At 45.4% G+C, this 8,588-nt stretch overlaps 1 long non-coding RNA gene across 1 annotated transcript; it reads left to right on the forward strand.

The window, feature by feature from the left end:
* Positions 1–5,707: 5,707 nt before the first annotated feature.
* On the forward strand, positions 5,708–7,208 carry LOC129382990 (uncharacterized). Its single transcript, XR_008610950.2, has 2 exons — positions 5,708–6,141; positions 6,892–7,208. It is a non-coding gene; the product is annotated as an uncharacterized lncRNA (long non-coding RNA).
* Positions 7,209–8,588: the final 1,380 nt, after the last annotated feature.

Below are 8,588 nucleotides of genomic sequence, written 5' to 3' on the forward strand. Positions count from 1 at the left end.
TGTTGGTAGATGAAAGAAACGTGAAAAAGTGGGTTCTGAGAAAATCAGCACAAACGAATTGAAACACCTGCAGCACTCACAGAAAAAAAAAACTAGAATAGCTAAAATGTATGTAATTCGTATCTTGTCTCCCCCCAATTCTTGATTCTGTCAAATCTAGCCCATGGAGCACCTCTCTTACTCTAGGTTGTTTTGATGCATCAACACCGCATCCGGAGGCCTTCACATTGAGTGTATTGCTACAAAACATTTTCACAGTGTAAGGGCCATGTTCTATTGTAACTGGTTTCCACATATCAAGTTTGCCTTTCTTTACATTAATGAAATGACATACCGTCAGATAATACAAGCTTGAGAATTAGAGGGTTTTAATAGGAGTCTTTCGTTGCCCTTTGCCAAGTCGTACTATTGAAGCACTTATTCGAATGTATGGGAGCAGCTCATTTGCATAGTATAAGAAATATATAAACAGGTTATTTTCACAATTTACACACTTCGTCACCACAAAAAGAAAAATTGCAGTTTATTGTTTTCAGCCTGCTATGATGTTTTGACTGAGAAAGATATATTCAATTTTTTCTGCGAGGCACGGAATAATTGCTGTGGCATATTATTTTATTGCACAACACTGCATACAGTAGCCAGCCATTATTAAAACTCAGAAGAAATCAATAGCACAATGCATATGATCAGGCACATAGCATATTATTGCACTTTCTTAATTCATGCCAGAACGACGACCACAGGCGTCCTTCTCCAACAAGGTCAGCATCCATCGTGGACTTTCTCTTCTTTTAATCTTTCCGTCCCCCTTTCCCTTTCCCCAGTGTAGGGCAGCCAACTGGGCTCAGTCCTGGTTAACCTCCCTACCTTTCATCTATCATTTTCTCACTCTCTTCTTAATTCATGCCCTTTTTTTAATTGCACGAAAGCTACTGCACTAAAATAGTATACTAGTACATACTTAAAAAGCACAATTTTATACTACGATAATAATCAATCATTCAAATTTTTATTGTAGTGCCCAGGAACAGCTAGAGAGCCTTTGTACTGGTGCACTTAACGAGCACTATGTGAGACAAAATGTAGAGAAAACATGAATGTAGTAGACAAAAAAATAGAAGATAAACAAATAGCGAAAAAAGGAAACGCGGAAAAGTAAAAGGGAGTTAATCCTACGTGATTATCTACAGATACACAAAACACAGGAAATGAACTCTGAAGTATGTTTTGGAGTCGAGTCTTATTAGCACAATCTTGTAACAAGCCCAGGCAACGAATGTGGAATGCTACCTGGTATACTGTTGCGGCACAAACAAATGCATATGATCAAGAAGCTTTAAGGAATGTATAATGTCATGGACCACCTTATACAGGAACAAAAGGTGCGATTAATTAAGACTGGAATCTAGAGGTGCGAGTTGAAGTATATTTGAGAAGGCTCAATTGTGGTCGCCAGAATGGCAAAAGTGGTGCTTGAAGATAGACATCAATTTATTCTGGATGCATTCAATGAGGTCAGAATTAGATTTGCTCATTGCACCCCCCTCCTACAGAGGCATACTCTAGTAGTTGGAGGCACACAGCAGAATTTCAGAAACACAACAGGTGAGTGGAAATCGTGCAATATATGGCATGCAATTCCAAGAGCGGGAAGGGCATCTTGTGTAATTATCTATGTGAAGAGAAGCTTAGCATTTTGTCGAAGTACACACCAAGATCTTTCATTTCATCGACCCTAAGGAGTGGAGCATCATGTAGGGTGTATCAAAATTTCACATGGTGCGTTTTGTGCATATAACTTAATGCCATAGTGTTGGAAGCATTTAAGAGTACTTATTGCTTCTGCACCAGTTTGAGAGTGAAAAAATTTCTTTTTGGAAGTCGATGCAGTGGTGAACACTGTTGACAGTCTGAAATAGTCTGAAAGTCTGAAATGTCGGCACACAAAGTCATGCTGTTCATTTATTAAAATGCTCTTAGCACTAACAGAAAGCGAGGAATCCCATATCGATTCGAACACCTGACGCACTGAAGAGGATAGATATAGGTCGGCAGTTAGTAACTGCACATCTAGCACCTGATTTGTGCATGGGAAATGTCCATGCTACCTTCAGAGTGCTAGAAAAGGTACTAGACTTTAGGGAACTATTGAAGATGCTTGTGAGAACGAGGAACAAGTATGCTTCCATACGTCTTAACCCTTTCAGACACCACTTTATCCCGTTGATTGAAAGTTGCTTTCACCACATCTCTTGCATCCTCAGAATCGTAGAAAGTGTACAGCTGCAGCAAATATTAAGAATTTTCAATTGTTTAGCGAGTTTTGTCAAGTTTACAAAATTTCGACTCCATGCGAAAACTCACTACAGGAACACAAAATATGAAAACATGTACTATTTCGTGTTTTGAAAAGCTTGAAAAGCACTTATCCAGCCACTTGACAATTATGCCTGGTGCACGACATTGTAAAAAACAATCAAAGAAGTGAACCCGCTACATACAACATACTGACACAGAGTAACAACACCCAGCCGTCTACCTTCCCACTCATTTTGTTAAAACATTCTGCACATTATTCAAAATTTCAGCACAGTTCCAATAATAAGTGTTTCAAGATGTATGAAACACATTTTAAATACCATTACTTTCATCAGTGCTTTTGCTATTGATGCACGCTCCTGCTGTGCCCAATTGTGTAGACAGCGTCTCAAAGGGTTAAGCTCTGTGGAGGAAATACCATCAACACCACAAGAAAGGGAAAGTTTAAGGCACTTCATATACTTGGAAACGAGCTTGTCATTGACTGTTAGCATACACTGCGCCAGACTGAGAAGGAAGGTTACTTGAAGCATATTTCACACCATATAGCAAACAGAAATGTTCTGCAAAGGCATCAGCAGTGTTCGAGACAACACCACTATGTTCATGAAGAAGACGTACATCTTTGGCACTCCTTTTAGAAGAGAGAGCCCACAAAGCTCCAGAAATATTTTGAATTATGTGTCACGCTGGCTTCAACACAATCAATGTGGTCAAAGTGATGATTCTAATAATAATAATAATAATAATAATAATAAAATCTTAGTGCTAACTTGGCACACTAGACTAAAAAGAAGGCTGATGCCTGTATGTTAGAGCATCTGATAACCAGACATCCAAAGCAGGAATTTGCAGGATGCAGAAGACACTTCCTTCCCCTCCACGTGCACACACACTTGCTCAATAACACAGCACGGCACACACGCACACATTCAACAGGTGCACAACACACAGGAGTGCCAATATGAAGTCTGGTTCCAAGGAAGGAGAATCCAAATCGCCAGGGGGGTGGAGAGAAAGCTCTGCATGCCAGATATAATCATGGAGTTGTGGTGTCGGGCCATAGAGGCGTGATGAGGGCTCAGGCTGTGCTGACCACTTGTTCAGACGAACTGAAGAAAGATTAGTGCTGTCCAGAGAGACGTCAAACACCCTGCAGTATAGACTAGTGCAATGTTGCGTTGGTATTGCAGGGTGTGCTACTTGAGGGGTTTGAGGCAATCGTCGAAGGCTGGCATGAGCTTGTGACAACCGAAAAGACGGGAGTAAAGGATGCGTATTGTCCGGCGCTGAACAAGCTTAAGCTTGTTAGCTTCGCGAGTTTGGTACGGGAACTATACTGATGAGCAGTACTCAAGTCGTGACAGAATGATAGAAGTGTAGAGTGCTCGGAAAACCTTAGGTCATCAGGGAAGGGAGACACGGGACACAAACCCAAGAAAGGGCCGGTGCTTACATACAGTGCTGGTGACATATGCGGAAAAGTTGAGAGAACAGCTAAATGCTACACCCAGAATGGGAAGGGCCCGAACAGTCTTTATAGAAGTGCCTCCAAGGAAGAAGGTTGGACGTGCAGCAGTTTCGTTGTAGCTGATACGCATGGCAGCACTTTTTACGGTGCTACTACAAAGTTTGATATTGTAGGCCCAGTCGTTCGCCTTTACGGAATGTATTTATTGTAAGCACATATGCTGTGCATCAGCATATTGTTGTTGTGGAAGCGTTAACTTGTTAATCAAACACATTCTCCGCAGATGCATTAGTAACTTGGTTTTGAGTAGATCTTTGTCCTGACTACAATTTATAGTATCGCAGCAAGAAACATTTTAGTAGAGGCTGAAGGGATTCCAGCAGTTTAAGCGTACTGACTGCACAAAACACTGATGACACCTTTTCACCTTCCCCACAATGCACTCACACCATCTACACTTTCCATAAGCAAAAAGTGAGATAAAAAATCAATTACAGTTTCATTGACTCAGTACTTGCTGCTTCTGAAGCGGGCATCGAATCGTGGTATACGCAGCTACATGCATAGGTCTTGCATGATGCAGGTCCTGCTATGCACTGCACACAGGGCACACGTTGCAAACAGATAATTTCTTTTTGCAGTGCTCAACTATAACGACACACTGACTCAAACATGACTGCGTTGTCACGTATGCTTCAGTGCGTCAGTGTTCTTGATTGCATCACGAGCGATTTATGCCCAACTAGCCCAAAAGACGGACACACTAGAAAGAAGTGAGTGAATGAGTACAGTGAACTTGTACTGAACTGGATTCACATGCCGAATAGAAGAGCGCAGTGTCAGCTGAAACAGGCGGCACGGCTGATTATGTAATTACTTCCAATAGTTCGGCTACTGGTGTATTTCGCTTTCGGAAGTTATCTTTACCACTGGAAACAGCGCAGAGCTTGCCCGTTAAACTTGAGTCAACCGACACCACACGAAACACGCCGCGGTTGACCAACCCAACTTCCACACGGTTCATTCACCACATCACAGGTCACACGAAGTCAAGAGTGCCATATTTTAAATCACTGCAGCACCAAACGGACCTGAAAATTCATTTCCTTCGACAGAGTTTCTCAGGTGAGTTCGTTCACTCGCCAGTTACGAACTCGATGGACGCGCTAGGCCTACGCGTAACGTAAACAACATCGGCGATAGGCGAGTGTTGATTATCCAGACTTCGGAGCTCGTAAACGTGTTTCCATTCGTTTTGAGCACGACAATATGCACATACAACAAGCACAGACGTTGCGGCAATCGTGATTCGGTTGTCTGTTTTAGCAGACGATCGTACCGAGCCCGGCGGAACCCAGTGGGCAGGTTGGATTAGTCGGCGTCGTTCGAAGTCGCTTCGGATCCACGTCGCACTGCCACAACCCACGGTCGTCGGTCGGTTGATCGTGTCGTTGTCGGCCTACTATTACAACACTGTCTTTCAGGAACACTGTCGCGCGCGTCGTGCGTCCAAAACACTCGGACGATCGTTGGTGCCGGCGTCTCCGCACGGTCGGCCATTACAGGCCTAGCAGCCAGAGGCTCCGCAGCCTCCGATTGGTTGACGCCTGCGAGGCGTCGCAGCCTCCCATTGGTGCACGCCGGCGCAGCTTCGCCGCGCGCCGGCAAACTTCTAGCATCGGCAGTAGACATAATCGCTGCGCGACGTTCCGCTTCAGCGAGTTCCCGACCGACGCTTTGACGCATTTGACCCTTCGGCGCGCGCCGAAGCTTTCCAGCGCGTGCCAGTGGTTGGGGCATAACTTTTCGTCCTTCAGCCCCCACTCGCCTCTCCTCCACACACCCACGTGAGCCTGTTTAAAGCTATCAGCCAAGCACTCAGGCAGCTATAAGCTGCTATGTCGAATTGGCTGCTCTCGGAATACGGGGAAAAGCAGTGGGGTCACTATTGTCCTCCTTGTCTCCCTCCGTCGCTGCCGCCGAAGGAACGCGGTCGGGCTAGGTCCAGCGGGGGAAAGTGGCGTTTACACCGTTTTCTTCATTCACCTTTTCCTTTCACTCTTTCCTTCTATGCATCGCTAGCACGCCGACTGGGTGCAACACCGCCTGAGTGCTTGCCGTCTTGTCCGTGTTTGTCAGCGCACTCCTATCGTGAAAAATGCTCGCTTGCGGTCGTCATTCCTACTGAGAAGCCTGCATCTTGAAATACACAGCAAAGTGGCCACGAATTTTCGTGAGTGTTAGAATTAATATAGGCGAAACAACAACCAGAAAAAAAGTCGGCGCTCGTGGCCACCGTCTTCGATGTGGGATGAACTCGGATACACAGAAGCGTGGATCTTACAATGGTGAGTGCATTTGTTTTGCGCATGTATAAGTTTTATAGGGAGCAATATCACCCAATCAATATCAGGCGGTATATATATTACTGAAACAGCCCTGGCTAATGTAGAGTGCCTGTAATTACATAGCTCTTTTTTATTCGCAGCCTTTGAATAGTGCCCGGAGTATAACACGTGTAAATCTCTGTGAAGTTCACCCAAAACTCCAGGACTATGATTTTATCAAGCCACCCGCGCGGCCTGATCCTGCTAGTGATACCGAGGAACCACGCCTCTTCTCACCGTTATAGGTCAAGCATCATTTCCAGCCGGCACTATTTCTTTCTTTTCGTATAATAAATGCCTCTTTTGCTAGTGTTTCCTGAAGGAACTTCTCGGTTTCCACATAAAAAATTTCGCGCGAAGACCGCATTCTGCCTAGACAGTCTGAAACTAGGCTTTTTGTGCTGTAGCAGGTTTTGCTGCAATTTCTTAATTATAATGTGCTACGCTGACTAGGTGTGGGGTGTAAACAAGGCGGACGGATCCTGCGCATTTTATGTTTGTTCTAAATATAGCCACGAAATATGCCATATATGTCGATATATTAAAAAGTGTTACCTGACAAATCTTGCAAGAAAGTTTCTTGATTCACCCCTTCGACCTCTCTGCTCAGACTCATAATATTGTTGCGGTATGGCGATTTTTCAAATGAAAACACTGCCACATACATTTGTTATACCAACATCTCTGTTAATGTTTCTTTTTATTTTACAGTGCAAGCATCTCCAAGTAATGGTGAAGTGGCTATGGGAAATGGTAGCAGTTTCAACGAAACCACCGCGTTATCGTGGTCCTCGGGGGCTTGATCAGCCCGCCGTCATCCAAGCACTGACCAACCTGCCTACCGACGTCAGCTCCCTGCCCTGAAACCCCTGGCCAGCCTACCGTCCTCGGCACCTTGCCCAATTCCTGTCCTGAGGGCAGTGCCTGTAAATAAACTATTTGAAGATAACCGAGCGTCACCCATCCAGGTCGACGGAAAATGCCTGTTTGTGAAGATTTATTCGCAAATAAACTGTCATAAAAGTCAATTTCAGTATCCTTTCATTATTATTTGCAAATATAGATGACTTCTGCTTCTGGACATCTTTTTGTCGAGCTTTCCTAGCTACTATTGAGGAAGACGGAATGGGGACAATTGCTATAAAAAATGCCTGCGTGATCTAGAGCCAGCGTATCTAAAATATTCGTCATGCAAAGGGCATTGGCTCAAAGCTGGCATTAATAATGGCAACGATATGGCTCAACACTGGCCCTACGCTGGCAGCACAAGCGCTGCTGCATTGGCATAACATTGGTCCAATCTTGGCTTTAACGCTGGTCCTACGCTGGTAGCACGATGGCTGCTGCATTGGCATAACATTGGTCCAATCTTGGCTTTAACGCTGGTCCTACGCTGGCATCACAATGGCTGCTCCATTGGCATAACATTGGTCCAATCTTGGCTTTAACGCTGGGCCAGCATTGGATTGGGTTGCACTTTGCCAATATGCCAACGTTGGTCCAATATTGGTACCAATTTCTGCCAGCATTGGGCCATGGTTGGACCATTGCTGGTGTGCTGCCTGGGATCTTGCGGCGGTGGGTCAATGGGGGCGCGTGATAGGCAATCGGCATCTGAGTGTTTTCTTGCGGACTTGTATGTTACAGTGATGTCGTATTCTTGTAGTCTGAGGCTCCACCGCGCCAGCCGTCCTGAAGGGTCCTTTAAGTTAGCTAGCCAACACAACGCGTGATGGTCGCTGAGCACTTTGAATGGCCTGCCATAGAGGTAAGGGCGAAATTTCGCTGTAGCCCAAACGATGGCGAGGCATTCCTTTTCGGTTGTAGAATAATTGCCTTCCGCTTTTGACAACGACCGGCTAGCGTAAGCAATCACGTGTTCATGTCCATCTTTTCCTCGGACTAGGACGGCACCGAGGCCTAGGCTACTGGCGTCAGTGTGTGTTTCGGTATTGGCGTGCTCGTCGAAGTGCGCAAGTACGGGCGGCGACTGCATGCGTCGTTTGTGTTCTTGAAATGCGTCGGCCTGCGGCGTTTCCCAACTGAACTCGACGTCACATTTAGTTAGCTTTGTCAGCGGCTCAGCGATGCGTGAAAAGTCCTTGACAAATCGCCTGTAGTAGGCACACATGCCAAGAAATCTACGCACTGCCTTCTTGTCGATGGGCTGCGGGAACTTTGCAATGGCAGCTGTCTTCTGCGGGTCGGGGCGGACTCCAGACTTGCTGATGACGTGGCCTAGGAACGGAAGCTCATCGTAAGCGAAGCGGCACTTTTCTCGCTTCAGAGTAAGCCCTGATGACTTGATGGCATCTAGTACTGTCTCAAGCCGCCTCAGGTGATCGTCGAAATTTCCGGCGAAGACGACGACGTCATCCAAGTAAACGAGACAGGTCTGCCACTTCAAT

This window comes from Dermacentor andersoni, chromosome 10 (assembly GCF_023375885.2).
Source record: "Dermacentor andersoni chromosome 10, qqDerAnde1_hic_scaffold, whole genome shotgun sequence".
Taxonomy (NCBI): Eukaryota; Metazoa; Arthropoda; class Arachnida; order Ixodida; family Ixodidae; genus Dermacentor; species Dermacentor andersoni.